Below are 17,170 nucleotides of genomic sequence, written 5' to 3'. Positions count from 1 at the left end.
ATAGAAATTATTGCATAAACTGAATTAAACAGCAATAAAAAGTTATTGCTAATTCTTCCTTTCTCTTCAGTGATGTAAAAAATGTTTTTCTAAACTTAAGATTCTTTATGAGGTTGGAAAGAAGAGAATCCTCGTTTGTTGTTTTTTTTTTTTTTTTAAGTTTTCCCTGTTTTTTTTTTTAATCTTCCTTTTTGGTAGACCCCAGGTTAACTGGGTACAGGTTATTTGTGAAAGAAAATGTGAGTTGGGAATCTGCATTTGGTTTATTGCTCTGAATTTCATTCTGTTGGGGTTTCCCTGGTGGCCCAGATGGTAAAGAATCTGCCTGCAATGCCGGAGACCTGGGTTTGATCCCTGTGTTGGGAAGATCCCCTGGAGTAGGGCATGGCAAGCCCCTCCAGGATTCTTGCCTGGAGAATTCTATGGACAGAGAAGCATGGCAGGCTACAGTCCATGGGGTCACAGGGTTGGACCTGACTAAGCACACAAGTAAATTTTAGTAATGTGAATTTGCCTCACTGAAGTAGCAGTAATAGGCTGTCCAAGAAAATACACAATTTAGTACAGATAAATAGATGTAAGGAGGTATGCCTAGACCACTGGGTTTATCCAAACCAAGTATCTGAGTAAGTATGTCTCAGCCATATGAGTTGGTTTAACATCATCTATTGCAGTTTCTGGTGTGCTTTCCGTTACTGCATTTCCCAAACCCCTCTGCACCAGGACTTTGGGTGTCAGCTAGGCTTTGTCAATCAGATGCCCTAGTGCGAGGCTCAGGAGGCGCCATTTTTTAGGGGGGAGTGTCACACAGATGGAATGTCTGGAGCTGGCAACTCTTGGCTGCCCAGTTTTGGAAGCATGGATTAGAGTTTGTTTCTTCTGTTCCAGTGGTTCCCTAGGCCATGTTATACCTGCAGTGTATCAATAGTATTTTCCATGACTTTGGAAATATAACTATGGGTTATCGTTCATCAGTGAGTCATGAAATTAACTCAGTGGGTCATAACTAGTGTTAAAAAATACTGAACAGAAATACAGCAGAGGACAACAGGTCAGATGGGTAAATTCTGTGAAGATTATTTGAATTACATACTTATGTGTGCACATGTTTACTGGGTCATGGTATAAATTATTTCTGAAGTCAGTAAAGTTTAAATAAATTCTGCTAAACTAGCTAGAGTCTGGTTCTCTGAACTCTGACCAATATGTAGTAACAGTTGAAGACTATGATGTGACTGCTAAGAGATTCCGTCTTAGCTTAACGTTAAGTCCACGGTTAAGCACTTAACAAACTGCTCTTTTCTTATAACGTGCTTGTGGAGAATAGAAAAACACTTTTATAGGTGACACAAACAGGCTCAGAGACATTTCATTTAACAATGACTACTATTAAAACTGGCCCTATGGCTTCAAAGCCCATGTTCTCTGCAGTATCTTCAGTCTTAGAAGTGGGAGAGAGGATACACAACAGAAGACATGGTTAATGAAGAGCTTCCTCTAGGTTTTTTGTACTTGGAATATGTTTCCATCTGGGTACCATACTTAAAGGAAGATGCTCACATTTGAAGCTACTCTAGAGACCTGGAATGATATCCATGGGTGCTACGTTTTCACCTGGGAAAGTGTATTTGTTGGGATGGGAGGCATGAGGGGCAGTTGCCTAGAGAAAGTCCCTGGAATATAATAGGTGTTTTTAGAATCTAAAGACTCAGATTAGGCTTGTCATATGTGACCTGAGGGACTGAAGTTAGTATCATTGGGTTTCACCTATAGAAGATGGTGGCTGTGAGATAATAGAATATATATATTACCCTCTGTCACCCTGGTGGTAAGAACATCTTTTGTTCTGTTCTTGGTCTTTGACCTCTGTTCTTGACACACAGCTCCTGAAACCCTTCCTTGTAGTTTGTGGATAACAGAAGTGTCTTGTTCTAATAGGGTGACTCAGACCCTATGTGGCTCCTGAATGAGGTCTGGTCACCAGAAAGGCCAGGCCATTATTAGAGGTTTAGAACTCTCAGTTCCTCCCATTCTCTTGTGAAGGGAGAAGGGCAAAATTGGAATTAATGATGGATCATTCCCATGTGATGAAGCCTTCATAAAATCCCCTAAAGAACAGCCCAGAGAGCTCACAGGTAGTGCTAGGATATCTGAGCCTATCTCCAAGTACACAGTGTCAGAATTGAGAAATTGTAGGACACCCCAGCTGGTGTCACAGAGAATTGCCTCATGTAGGGAAAAGCCTGCACACATTGGGTGCCCAGAAGTGAAGTGTTTTCTGTGACTAGTAGAGGAGACTCACAGGGAAGAAAGACATGGTAGGAGAGAACTAGGCTTTTGTCTACACAGGAAGGGAAAAGTCTGTTTCTCCTTTACAATGGCATAGAGCAGACTTGTGGAACTTCCCCAAAAAAGTGAAAAAAAAGCAAATACTGCATGGGAAAAGCAAAAGCCATATGGGAAAGTACAATACAGTCTGTTCCGTTGAGATTTTTGGAGACATTTTCTATGTAATATATGTAAAGTTCAAATATTTTAGGATAATTTTACTTTGTTTATTATGAAATACAATGTTTAGGCAAGTGTGTGAAACAAATGTGGATGGTATAGTGAGTAACTACAGTATGAAGTGAAGTTAGGTTGCTCAGTCGTGTCCGACTCTGCAACCCTATGGACTGTAGTCCACCAGGCTCCTCCGTCCATGGGATTCTTCAGGCAAGAATCCTAGAGTGGGTTGCCATTTCCTTCTCCAGGGGATCTTCCTGACCCAGGGATTGAACCCAGGTCTCCTGCATTAGAGGCAGACGCTTTAACCTCTGAGCCACCAAGGAAGCACCTAAATAGTGGTCTCGACTGGTTTGCTAGAAGTGAGAGCCAATGTTAACAAGGCTTGGTTCCTGAGCTCATTTGAGCTTTGCCTTCTTTCAGTATGCTAGATTCAGTTGGTGAAAGTGAAAGTTGCTTAGTCGTGTCCAACTCTTTGCGACCCCATGGACAGTTCTCCAGACCAAAATCCTAGGGTGGGTAGCTGTTTTCTTCTCCAGGGGATCTTCCCAACCCAGGGATCGAACCCAGGTTTCCTGCATTGCAGCAGGTTCTTTACCAGCTGAGCCACAGGGAAGCAGATTCAGTTGGTAGCAAAGGGAAACCAGGGTATGTCATTTTATTTGGGAAAGTCTTCCTTTCCACTAGAAACGGCACCAGTTTTTTACTGATGGCCAAAGAGAAGCATCATTTTCAGAGGCAGGCCTGCACTTTGGTTATCAACTGTATATTGAATAGCAGTCACCGTTCTGTCGATTTTTTTCCAGGCAGAAACCAGGCAGTTTTCCTCTCCCTTGACAGTTCTGCCTCACTCACTAATGATGTCCACTCTCCACTCCTGTCCTTGGTGCTGTATATGTCAGGAGAGAAATAGTCAGGGAGACTCCTACAAACTAATCTGATGCTCCATCAGTTAACTTCCTTGATGGCTATCCGTAGAAGTCATTTAAACAGCTGGCCTAGGTGGATGGTGAATAGAGGTGGGGGAAGACCCAAGATTTGGATCTCAGAGCACCTTCCCCACACAGCATTTCTTGCCACATGACCATCTCCATCCCACCTGGCTAGAAATATGTAGGTACCTGGAGTTTTCTGTTTGGGGTTAATGGATCTTGGACATATTGACATGATTACATGAGTGCTGAGTCCAAGTTGTCACATAGAGTGTTCTCAGCAGAGTTTCTACCTACCCCAATCCCCTGGCTTTGACCACCCCCAAATCACACTTAATCCTATTTTTCATTTGCTCCTTTCCCCACTGCATCTTCAACTCCAGCATTGGTCCCTGTTAGAAGAGTACCAAACCCCCCACCCAACTTCATTTTCTTACTGCTAGCCTCTACTACATACTCTTAAGGTAAGGGGGATAGAGTACCAGTCACAAGAATGCCAATTACAGAGGACAGAAATCATCCAGGCCAAAATTCAATGACAGTTTTAGTAGATTTATAAATTTAGTAGATTTATAGATTTCAGAGAGCACCCCTGGATACAGAGAAAGCTGTACAATGCAAAATCCACTCTAAGAGGCATGTAATCACTCAAGATAATAGTGTGACCCATATGTACTTAGGCACTTGAAGCCATTTTATTTTCTGCTCCTTAGTGTAAAATATACCATTTTATGTAACTGACCTGATAGTTTTAGCTGAGAAATACTCTTTAGTGTTATATCATCCTAAGAAGAGAGGTGAGTAGGGAGGAACAACTTAAAAGTGAAAAAAATAAAATGCCTTTTACTGATAAAACACATCGCCACTGGAGATGGACTATGTGCACAGTGTTTTGACATTGCTCTTTTTCTTACTGAAAAGAGAATGAGAAAGGGAAAAATACAAGCAAAACTGTTTTCATGAAGGGAATCTTCTCCAGAAATACATGAAGGAAAAAAGGATATTGAAAATGGTCTCCCTTTATTTAGCAACTAATCTCGGTTAAGTTGGGAGACTTTTTAAAGGTCTGTGAAGTTTCCTAAAGAAAATGTCTAATAACTATTTACAAAAGTAAGATTACAGGGATAATTTTAGGTTAACAAATTACTAAATTATGTCTTGGTTTGATCCTAATTTTTTTTTTTTTTAGTTTTAAAGTCTTTATTGAATTTGTTACAATTTGGTTTTGGTTTTCTGGTGGCCAGGCATGTGGGATCTTAGCTTCCCAACCAGGGATCTAACCTGCACCCCCTGCATTGGAAGGCGAAGTCTTAACCACTGGACTACTAAGGAAGTCCCCTGATCCTAATTTTTAAAAATGGGTTTTGTTTTTGTCGTTCAGTTGCTCGGTTGTGTCCGACTCTGCGACCCCATGGACTGCAGCATACCAGGCTTCCCTGTCCTTCACTGTCTTCTGGAATTTGCTCAAACTCATGTTTTACAGATCAGTAAAGCAATGTCTGGGAGAACATATTCCAAAATAATGATTATCTCTGGCTGTTGGAATTGCTGTTATTTTCCCTCTATATTTTAATATTTTTAACATGAAAACTATATTATTTGATACTTGGTTAAGAAAAACACTTAAAACTTTATAATAAAATAGCTTTGTTTAATTTTTATTACTTTCAATACTTTACTGAATATTTTAATATTCAGTGGGAAAATTATGACTAAATTGTAAGCTTTGAATAAAAAACATACAAGTTGGTGTAATGGTAAAACACTGGCTTTGTGAATTTTAGACCTAAGTTTAAGTTCCACTCTTTTACTAGCTAAAAGATCTTGGGTAAGTAAAATAACTTTCTGGATTCTTAATTTTCTTAGCATAAAATAGGAAAGAGTGCTTGATCATTTCCAGGGTCCCTTTCTTGCTTTGCGATTCCATGTAGTGAATCTTGAGCCCGTACTGTATGGCGGTGGGTAACTACTGCCACCTGGTGGCAATTATCTAAAGTTAGGCTATGTTTAAGGTATAAAATCACCACTTATTCACATAACTGCCTCGCATTTATGTGCTGGGCAAGTGCTAGCATCATCATTCCTTCAATTTAGTGTTTTTCTAGATGATATAGGTGAAACAGCTAGACATGAGCTGTCACAGACTAGCAACATGACCTTGAGGATATCATTTAACCACTCGAGTCTCTATCATCCTATCTGAAAAATACAGTAATATCTGCCTTACAGTATAAGAAATCTAGAGTTGATGTGAAGTATCTCACACAGTCCATAGCAAAGAATATTTTTTCAATAAATGATCACAATTATCTTCAGGAAGGTTACTGTCTAGCAGCGGAAGTAAGATAAACACAGAAATCTCCACAACAGGCGATATGCCTTGAAAATACAAAGGAGACCCAAGGCATACTCATAAAATGCCAAAACTGAAATTCAAATAGACTGGAGTGTAAGGGACATGTAGAAAATCGTTGGTAAGTATTCTGGAGTTGTAGGTTGCACATTCACTCTGGAGGGTTCTAAACACCAGGGAAGCAATAGCCAACCATGGAAATGTTTGGGGCAAAGAGTAACATCACCAGAGCTGAGCTTCAAGAGATGATGTTAATCTAGTATCTGTGACACTGAGGTTAAGAAGCCATTGCTGAAATAGCCAGCTAATGAACACAGAAGTTGGCGAAGGAAAGATGGACGGAAATGACACTGAGAAACCACAAAAACAAAATTGAGGCTGAATCTTTAAAGCTGACCCAAGACATGGTTAGATACCAAATGAACTGCCTGAGCCTAAAGGAGGCTGAAATGTGTTGGGGTTATGAAACCAACCATCCACAGTAGTTACAGGGCTAAGCTCCAGCTTCCTGATTAAAGGTCTCACACCACTTCTCCGGGACTTCCCTTGTGGCTCAGCTAGTAAAGAATCCTCCTGCAATGCGGGAGACCTGGGTTCCATCCCTTGGTTGGGAAAATCCCCTGGAGATGGGAAAGGCTACCCACTCCAGTATTCTGGCCAGGAGAATTCCATGGACTGTATAGTCCATGGGATTGCAGAGAATCGGACATGACTAAGTGACTTTCACTCACTCACCCCTTCTCCACTCAGGAATGATGTTAACTTTCTACTCAGGTATAAATACTGAACCAAATACAAGCCTAGCTTTCTCACCACACATTGTACCAGTAGATAAGAAAGAAACACTTCGTGACTATTTTCTAGTTTGCAAAGGCCTACAGGGGAAATGTTTTGACAAAATACTCTTCGTCAAGTCCAGCCTACTCTTATTAGAAAGGGCATTATACCTGAGGGAAAAAAATCCTAAGTGTGTCCCCATTTAAAAACCTCTGTGGGATTTATAATGACTTTAATTTTAGTGAACATGAAATATTTTTTTCCTGACATCTTAGAGAAGCAGGCAATTTCAGAGATGATATTTTGACAAAAAGTAGCATAGATCAGGACAAATAACAGGAAGCTCTCATAAAAGAGACTTGACTAGAGCAAAGGCAAATAATGATATAATCCCCTGTAGATATATGTTTGGAATATAAGCATTATATTGTTGAGCATATAGGGAAAATAATATTAGAAAGAGGCTAATGCTGTGTGGAAGTCCTCTCAGGTGGGGATTGTAGGATGATTCCATATTTTGTGCAATAATACCGCTCAGGAAAAAGAAGGGTGCCCATTGACTGAGACTGTGTTTGATTATCATAGAAGAAATGAAACAGGTTTTCTTAGTCAGAAAAATCAATGTACTGCCAAAGAGAGGCTGTTTGATGATAAGGCAGTACAAAACTTAAAGGGTAACTTACAAATGTTCCCTCACTCATTTCAGCCTAAACTTATCCCCGTGCTGTCTCACGCTGTCCGCCAGCTCTTTCACTGGAATATGTTACCCAGTTGCCTTGGAATCATTACTGGGTCTCCTTGGAATGGAAACTGTGTCAGACTGCAGGGGTGAGTAGGAGGGAAAATGGTGCTGGCAGAAGCAGAGGAAGTGTTTTTTCAATTTAGAGCCAGAAGTGAGTGCTGACATTGTCTCGCATGTGTTTGGGGACAATGGCACATGCCAACGGTAACACCTCCCCTTTTCCAAGTCCCTTGCTCAGGGGCCTTTGGCAAGAGGCTGCAGAAGCCACAGCTACTTTCCCCCCCTCCATCTGCCAAATCTCTGACTCCTCTTCTCCCTTTGGGGATGTTAAAAGAGGACAAAAGGCGCAGTTTCCACCTTTGTATTATTAGCATAATCATCCAGAGTGAATTCTCTCATTCTTCCTGCACATGTGTTTTGATGTGAATAGTCTTTTTTTTCTTACATGACTTCACTTCCTCTCTTTGTAAGCACACCTTTTAGGGAATTTGAACATTAATTGCAGCTGACTTCAGAGCTGTGCTAAGCAAAGCTTTCATTTTCTAGGCCAAAGTAGGCACAGTGAAAGGAGCCATTGCCAGCTGATGCTAAGATAAGAGAGAGACTGGGTTAACCACCATCAGGAGCTGGGGGTGCCCCTCTTTCTCCCCCTCACCAAGTTCATAATTGGGAGGAGGGTTCAGACTCTGGGTCTCGCATGCCCCTCCAGTAGGTCTAGCATGATGGTTGTCTAGCTCTTGGATATTGCAATATAGTTGAGTAGCAATCAAAAAATTGTTTTTAAAGATAGTTTTATTTACGTATGACACAATGCCTACATTGAACATCTTTTGTCGAAAGGCAAGAATAATTACTCTTTTGCCATATTTTACCTATTATTTCTCCCCAAGAGTTCTTTGTAAGTATAGAAACTGCTTTGTCCTGATGTAATTATCTGTAATTTTTTTTAATGTCAATGACTTCCCTGGTGGCTCAGACGGTAAAGCATCTGCCTGCAATGTGGGAGACTCGGGTTTGAGCCCTGGGTCAGGAAGATCCCCTGGAGAAGGAAATGGCAACCCACTCCAGTATTCTTGCCTGGAAAATTCCATAGACTGAGGAGACTGGTAGGCTACAGTCCATGAGGTCGCAAAGAGCTGGACACAACTGAGCGATTTCACTTTCACTTTTGTTTACTTAAAAAAAAATACAGATAAGTTTCGGCTCACCCCACAGCCTGTGAGATCTTAGTCTTCTGACCAGGGATCAAACCCGTGCTCTCAGCATTGAAAGCTCGGAGTCCTAGCCACTGGACCACCAGGGAATTCCCTGTACTAACTTTTATTAGAATCTATTGTCAGGACTTCAATTAGAATACAAATTGTAAGTGGAGGAGAATTAACTTTTATTAAAATATTGGAGAAGGAAGTGGCAACCCACTCCAGTATTCTTGCCTAGAGAATCCCAGGGATGGTGGAGCCCAGTAGGCTGCCGTCTATGGGGTTAAACACGACTGAAGTGACTTAGCAGCAGCAGCAGCAGCAGGAAATCTTTCGGAGAAGGCAATGGCACCCCACTCCAGTACTCTTGCCTGGAGAATCCCATGGACGGAGGAGCCTGGTAGGCTGTGGTCCATGGGGTCGCTAAAAGTCGGACACTGAGCAACTTCACTTTCACTTTTCACTTTCATGCATTGGAGAAGGAAATGGCAACCCACTCCACTATTCTTGCCTGGAGAATCCCAGGGACAGAGGAGCCTGTTGGGCTGCCGTCTGTGGGGTCGCACAGAGTTGGACACGACTGATGCGACTTAGCAGGAGCAGCAGCAAAATGCTATATACTCCAGGTGTTATGCTAGTTTTATATGATGATATTTTGTAAACCTGGAGCAGAATTCCTTTTAGGAATTTCTTGAATTTTTAGGGAAGCTAAACACCATTCTGCTGGGCTCCCCCCAGTATTAAAGTGGGGTCCCAGAGCTCAAGGCTTGCTTGGGCAACCTGAGAAGGAGGAAGAAGCGGTGAGATTCAGAAGTTGTGGGAAGGGATCCCAAAATGTGATAGGAGGTTAATCGGAGAAGGAAGTGGAAGCCAGAGAAATTTCCTGCATCAGAGATGACAAAGGAGCTTGTTCTTTCAAATATTTTTATGCAAATTTCAATCATGAACAAAAATAGAACATAGAGTATGATGAACCCCACGTATTCATCACTCAACTTCAACAATTATCAGCTCTTAGCTGATTTTGTTTCTTCAAGATTCCCACCTATTCCCTCATCCCCAACCCCAATGAATTATTTTGAAACAAAGTCCAGAGATAGTTATCACTGAACAGACTACATTTTAATCTGTTTGATGAGCCATCTGTGCTGTAGCTTCCCTCCTATTGCCCAAACATCAATAGTGTCCAACATGTACAGCTTAAGTGTCACTGGAGGGAGGTAAAGAGCAAAACAAATTTGCATTTGGGCCAAAGTGGATAAAGAATACGACAGTAGTATTAAACTTGATGCAGAGCTGAGATTAAGCAGAGCTCCCAAGAATTCTTGAAATTATTGGGGGGGTGACAAGGGGAAGAAAGTGATTCTAGATTTTGTACAGGAGGTCAGAGTTCATTCAGGGCTCTGTGTGTGTGTGTTTTAGTATTAAAATTGGTGACTCTAAAAGATGGGAAGACTTGGGGACAGCCAGACGGCTGGCATTTGGGTTATAGTTAAATATTCCAAGTTTCCTTTCCTTGAAAGGAAAGAAAATACTAAATTTAAACTCCATCTTTCAGTTTCTCAGTCAATAATTTTCCTTTCTGTCTCTTGTACAATTTCTAGACAGCAATGCAAGGGATTTATTCTCCATGAAGCCTTTCAGACACATGAAATATCTGGAGAAGAATTGTTCGGCAACCCTAATCCCAATTCAGTTTTCAACTGCTTTGTATGTAGCTCTGATTAAGTCACTGTTTCCAATAACTTGTGGTGAACCAGCGAAAATTACCAATGGTAATAAAAAGTGGACCTAAATACTTGCATAATTCTGCCACAGCATTCTCAAGGAAAATAGGGATGATATTTGGACTAAATATAGATTTGCCAGATTAATAGTGCTCTTTAAGTTTATAGGGGACTGGAATGCAAAAGTAGGAAGTCAAGAAACACCTGGAATGACAGGCAAATTTAGCCTTGGAGTACAGAATCAAGCAGGGAAAAGGCTAATAGAGTTTTGCCAAGAGAATGCACTGGTCATAGCAAACACCCTCTTCCAACAACATAAGAGAAGACTCTACACATGGACATCACTAGATGTCAGTACCAAAATCAGATTGATTATATTCTTTGCAGCCAAAGATGGAGAAGCTCTATACAGTCAGCAAAAACAAGACTGGGAGCTGACTGTGGCTCAGATCATGAATTCCTTATTGTCAAATTCAGACTTAAATTGAAGAAAGTAGGGAAAAACACTAGACGATTCAGGTATGATCTAAATCAAATCCCTTATGATTATACAGTGGAAGTGAGAAATAGGTTTAAGGGACTAGATCTGATAGAGTGCCTGATGAACTATGGATGGAGGTTCATGACATTGTACAGAAGACAGGGATCAAGACCATCCCCAAGAAAAAGAAACTCAGAAAAGCAAAATGGCTATCTGAGGAGGCCTTACAAATAGTTGTGAAAAGAAGAGAAGCAAAGATAAGGAAAGATATACCCATTTGAATGCAGAGTTCCAAAGACTAGCAAGGAGAGATAAGAAAGCCTTCCTCAGTGATCAGTGCAAAGAAATAGAGGCAAACAATAGAATGGGAAAGACTAGAGATCTCTTCAAGAAGATTAGAGATACCAAGGGGACATTTCATGCAAAGATGGGCTCAATAAAAGACAGAAATGGTATAGACCTAACAGAGGCAGAAGATATTAAGAAGAGGTGGCAAGAATACATAGAAGAAATATAAAAAATGATCTTCATGACCTAGATAATCACAATGGTGTGATCACTCACCTAGAGCCAGACATCCTGGAATGTAAAGTCAAGTGGGCCTTAAGAAGCATCACTACGAACAAAGCTAGTGGAGGTGATGGAATTCCAGTGGAGCTATTTCAAATCCTAAAAGATGATCCTGTGAAAGTGCTGCACTCAATATGCCAGCAAATTTGGAAAAATCAGCAATGGCCATGGGACTGGAAAAGGTCAGTTTTATTCCAATCCCAAAGAAAGGCAATGCCAAAAAATGCTCAAACTACTGCACAATCACACTCATCTCACACGCTAGCAAAGTAATGCTCCAAATTCTCCAAGCCAGGCTTCAACAGTCAGTGAACCATGAAATTCCAGATGTTCAAGCTGGTTTTAGAAAAGGCAGAGGAAGCAGAGATCGAAATGCCAATATCTGTTGGATCATCGAAAAAGCAAGAGAGTTCCAGAAAAACATCTATTTCTGCTTCATTGACTATGCCAAAGCCTTTGACTGTGTGGATCACAATAAACTGTACAAAATTCTTCAGGAAATGGGAATACCAGACCACCTGATCTGCCTCTTGAGAAATCTGTTTGCAGGTCAGGAAGCAACAGTTAGAACTGGACATGGAAAAACAGACTGGTTCCAAATAGGAAAAGGAATTCATCAAGGCTGTATATTGTCACCCTGCTTATTTAACTTCTATGCAGAGTACATCATGAGTAACGTGGGGCTGGATGAAGCAGATGCTGGATTGCTAGGAGAAATATCAATAACCTCAGATATGCAGATGACACCACACTTATGGCAGAAAGTGAAGGAGAACTAAAGAGCCTCTTGAGGAAAGTGAAAAAATTGGCTTAAAACTCAACATTCAGAAAACTAAGATCATGGCATCTGGTCCCATCACTTCATGGCAAACAGATGGGGAAGCAGTGGCAGGCTTTATTTTGTGGGGCTCCAAAATGACTGCAGATAGTGATTGCAGCCATGAAATTAAAAGACACTTGCTCCTTGGAAGGAAAGTTATGACCATCTTAGCATATTAAAAAGCAGAGTCATTACTTTGCTAACAAAGGTCCATCTAGTCAAGGCTATGGTTTTCCAGTAATCATGTATGGATGTGAGAATTGAAATATAAAGAAATCTGAATGCCAAAGAATTGATGCTTTTGAACTATGGTGTTGGAGAAAACTCTTGAGAGTCCCTTGGACTCAAAGGAGATCCAATCAGTCCATCCTAAAGGAGATCAGTTCTGAGTGTTCATTGGAAGGACTGACGTTGAAGCTGAAACTCCAATACTTTGGCCACCTGATGCAAAGAGCTGACTCATTTGAAAAGACCCTGATGCTGGGAGAGTGAAGGCGGGAGCAGAAGGGGATGACAGAGGATGAGATGGTTGGATGACATCACCAACTCAATGGACATGAGTTTGAGTAGACCCCGGGAGTTGGTGATGGACATGGAGGCCTGGTGTGCCATGGTTCATGGGGTCACAAAGAGTTGGACATGACTGAGCAACTGAACTGAAGTGAACTGAAGATTATAGATAATAAAAAGAGGAATTTGAGATTGCAGGTGACATCTTAAGAACCATTACACGGTTGATAGTTGCTCAAATATGTCTACTGATGCATACACTGTGACCTTTTTTGCATACTTACAGCATGAGTTATGGGGGCTTCCCAGATGGCTCAGTGGTTAAAGAATCCGCCTGCTAATATGGGAGATGCAGGAGATGCCAATTTAATCCCAGGGTTGGGAAGATCCCCTGGAGGAGGACATGGAAACCCACTCCCATATTCTTGCATGGAGACTGCCATGGACAGAGGAACCTAGTTGGCTACAGTCCATGGGGTTGCAAAGAGTCAGACATGACCAAGCACACACATACACAGCATGAGTGACAAATGAGTTATTTCCAAAGTGCATTATCCTGAGAATTGCTATCCATATATTAGTAGAAAGAGAAATTTTTCTTTGAGAGAAGAAAACTTTTCTAACATCTTTCTGTTTTAGGAAAAGACAGAGGCTCTATCTGAAGAAACACAAATTATAAGTAATATTAAGATAAAATATTGTTGAGAATATTACTATTCAGAGGCCTTAGAAAATGATATTCAAACATCCACTAGATGTCACTTGATGTTTGCTTTTTGTAAAGGTAGCATATTTCTTTTTTGGTTTATCTGCAATTATGAATCAATGACTCCCAGTGGGTCCAAGCTGGCAGAAACCAAGATGCAGCAATGTTTGAGTGAACACAGGCAAAAGTCATTAAATGAGAACAATGATTATAATTTTCAATAAGATTTGGGTGGTTGTGGGGTTTGCATAATCCCTCCTGGCATTTGCAAGGGTGAGGAGAAGCCAGCAGCTTTGCCCTCCTGCTGGGTTTAAACAAAAAATGGAAAATTGTAATGAACAACTAGATTTTTCCTATCTTCCATTTTCTTTTTTCTGTTTTTTCCTTCCTCATTTTTAGGAGAATGCAATTTTAAAATGATGGCCCTTTAGTGAAGGTATTTCACAGCATTTTAAGATCAATTTTTCTTTGTTCAAATATCTACTCACCAATTAAAACTCCTTTAAATCCACATTATCTCATTGAAGGGCATGTGACCAAAGTAAATGGAGAAGATGTCTAGAAATTTTGCGAGGGTTCTCTGGGGTTATCCACTTCCTGTATTTGCTAAAAATCTAATAATCAGTTCCAGTAGAGACCATGTATCCTGGGGTTTTGTTTTGTGTAACAGCTATTTGTTTATTTTTTTAAACTGTCATTGTATTTTGGCTTCACGATGGTTAAATAAAACTTGGTATTAAGTAAACTTCTCTGACCCTGCCTATTTCCTGTCTTGTCAAACCTTTCCTTGTAAGAATAACAGTGTTCTTTTATTTGGTAGTGTGCAGCATGATATTTTTGGCATGCTCCACATTTTTGACTTGCAAAAATTTGTGACCTTAAGTGTGAGAGAAGTGAATGCTTGCTTTAGTACCTCATGGGGTCCTAATCTTACAAACAGTCCTGCTGCATACATGTGAGAGTTGCAAAAGGATTATCAGCATATTTATTCCCCCAAATATAAAAAATAATAATGAAGACTAGATTTTTTGGCTACATTACTAAAACTGTCAAACAAGTGAATACTTGGTGAACATTTTGCTACTATTAAACTTATAGTATTCCTCCAGTTAACCTAGCTATACAAAGATATTGTGCTTTTATTTACTGTATTCAATTACTGTGTTTAATTCATACTTTAAAAAATATATTTTCAAACCAACATATAGGAGATGGCAGAGGAGGTAGCATTATTCCAAGTAAAGGAAGAGCATGAATATCCTAGTTGCCTAACCTTTACATGGTGAAGGTGAAGGTGAAGTTGCTCAGTCATGTCCGACTCTTTGTGACCCCGTGGACTGTCACCTACCAGGCTTCTACGTCCATGGGATTCACCAGGCAAGAATACTGGAGTGGGTTACCATTTCCTTCTCCAGGGGATCTTCCCAACCCAGGGATCGAACCCAGGTCTCCTGCATTGCAGGCAGACGCTTTAACCTCTGAGCCATCAGGGAAGCCTTTACATATCCAGATCTAAATGTCTGTCAAATGGTTTCTATAACATAAGAACCACCAAAGTCTCAACCATCCCACACTTTTTTAAATGGGAGAAGTTCCTGCCATTGATACCGAATGACCCACGTTTGTTTTCTACATTAATTGTGATTCTGTGCGATCTTTCTCTCCTCCCAAGTTTATAGACACCGGCATGGAATGCAGTTCCATTTTTTTCCCCTCGGGTTGATCTTTTCTTTTCTCTTCTGATTGCTTGCCTGTGTCCAGTATTCTTTTGTGTCCTCTGAACCAGTTTTTCCCTGTATATGCAAATTGTATGTTTATAAGTGAAAATGTTAATACATTAAATGATTGTTAACCTTAAAGCATAAAAAAAAAAATAAATGGGTGGCTATTTGATAGCATTTTCTGTCATTTTTCTTTCAATAATGCACATATTATGAGAATCAAAACCAAGGTGAACATCTCTTACTTTTAGAGATTAACAACTGCTAAATATTTGTCTTGAAATATTGAGAAGTAATTGGAACATGAAGATGGTAGATTGAGTTGATTTGAAAACGTCATAGAATAAATTTTTATAATCATATGGCAGTAATTCAGGTTATTTTCTGAAAGTCTCAGCTAAAAAATTTTTTCCTAAATATCTGAAGTAGATGGAATTTGATAAAAAATACTGTCATTGAGCAATTCTGGTTTTCATCTGTAGAAATATTATTCTAATAAAGAGCCTGAGATAGGCAGTAACAAAGAAAAAAATTGAGGACTAAAAAGACACATGTATCAAACTGATCTGGAATTTTTTTTTTCTCTAAAAGTGAAACACAGAGCTATAAATTCAGTTTAAGATCATCTTATACTTGTCCTCAAACTTCCCTCTGTTGCTTATTGTCATTAAGCATTTCTTTTTTTTTCCAGAGCTGAATCTAAAGAGATTTATATAGTATTATCAAGATGTATTGCATTTGTACCACACACATATGCTTTCCTATACTGTAATCCAAACACTATTTTATTGTCTTCCTTTTATAGAAATAAAAAAGAAGTAGAGTACTAGAAATTGATTTATCATCTTTTCTACTTTTTAATATAAAGTTTTAATATGACATAATAAAATGAAAAGTATTTAAAACAAAAGCCAGCCTGATTCAAGAAACATTCTTCAAGTAAAAAAGATGAAAATCCAGAATGAAACCTGAAAGTTTTGGGCAGTCTTAGCTGTACTATAAAGTTGGTAGTGTAGGTATGGGCTTTGAATTTAGACTGCCTGGGTTCAAACCTTAGCTCTATCACTTACTAGTTGTGGATTTGGGCCAGTTAATCTGTACTTAAGTATCCTCTTCTGGTAAAATGGGGGAAATCATATTGTCTATGCTACTTTTTTTGGAAGAGTAAATAATTTGCAGAACATATTTGCAAAATGCTTAGATGAAGCCTAATCCCTGGTAAGTGTTCAACAGGATTTACTATCATAAGAATTATTATGAAGCCAGACAATTATGTCCTTACAAACTTTGGCCATTTTTATATCATTGGTCATATTTGTCTGATGAGAACTTTGCAAAAAATTGAGTCTTCAGGGTCAAATTTGTTATGTCACTAAAATACCTGAGAATACATCTTGAATTTGGTTTCTGATTAGTTCTATCACCTTAAATACAAGCACAGAAATCAATGAACTTGCTTTCTATAAATTCTTCGTATCTCTAATAAATTAAAAATATATATTTAAAACTTGTTTTAGAACATCTTTTAATTTAAAGGCTATTTTGCAAAACAATTGTTTTGCTCATTTAACAATTATTTGCTCATTTAAGAGAAAATGCAATGAGATATTCAGTTCATTTCGGTCGCTCAGTCGTGTCCGACTATTTGCGACCCCATGGACTGCAGCACACCAGGCCTTCTGGTCCATCACCAACTCCCAGAGTTTACTAAAACTCATGTCCATTGGGTCAGTGATGCCATCCAATCATCTCATCCTCTGTTGGTCTCTTCTCCTCCCACCTTCAATCTTTCCCAGCATCAGGGTCTTTTCAAATGAGTCAGTTCTGCAGATCAGGTGGCCAAAGTATTAGAGTTTCAGCTTCAACATCAGTCCTTCCAATGAATATTCAGGACTGATTTCCTTTAGGATGGACTGGCTGGATCTCCTTGCAGTCCAAGGGACTCTCAAGAGTCTTCACCAACACCACAGTTCAAAAGCATCAGTTCTTTGGCACTCAACTTTCTTTATAGTCCTAATGAGCTATTAGGGAAAATTAAATACTCATTTGCCATTTATTGTCATTTTAAAAATTAGTCTAAAATATCGCCAATATTTTGTAAACATTAACTACAGTTAAATATTACCT

General features: G+C 39.6%; 1 long non-coding RNA gene across 1 annotated transcript; it reads left to right on the top strand.

Annotated features, from left to right (window-relative positions):
• The first annotated feature begins 123 nt into the window (after window positions 1–123).
• Window positions 124–15,181, top strand: LOC132660131 (uncharacterized). Its single transcript, XR_009601363.1, has 2 exons — window positions 124–7,395; window positions 10,113–15,181. It is a non-coding gene; the product is annotated as an uncharacterized LOC132660131 (long non-coding RNA).
• Window positions 15,182–17,170: the final 1,989 nt, after the last annotated feature.

Source organism: Ovis aries, chromosome 7, assembly GCF_016772045.2.
Source record: "Ovis aries strain OAR_USU_Benz2616 breed Rambouillet chromosome 7, ARS-UI_Ramb_v3.0, whole genome shotgun sequence".
In the NCBI taxonomy this organism is placed as follows: domain Eukaryota; kingdom Metazoa; phylum Chordata; class Mammalia; order Artiodactyla; family Bovidae; genus Ovis; species Ovis aries.
Note: the sequence above shows the minus strand (reverse complement) of the source record. Positions and strands in the feature narration are given on the sequence as shown.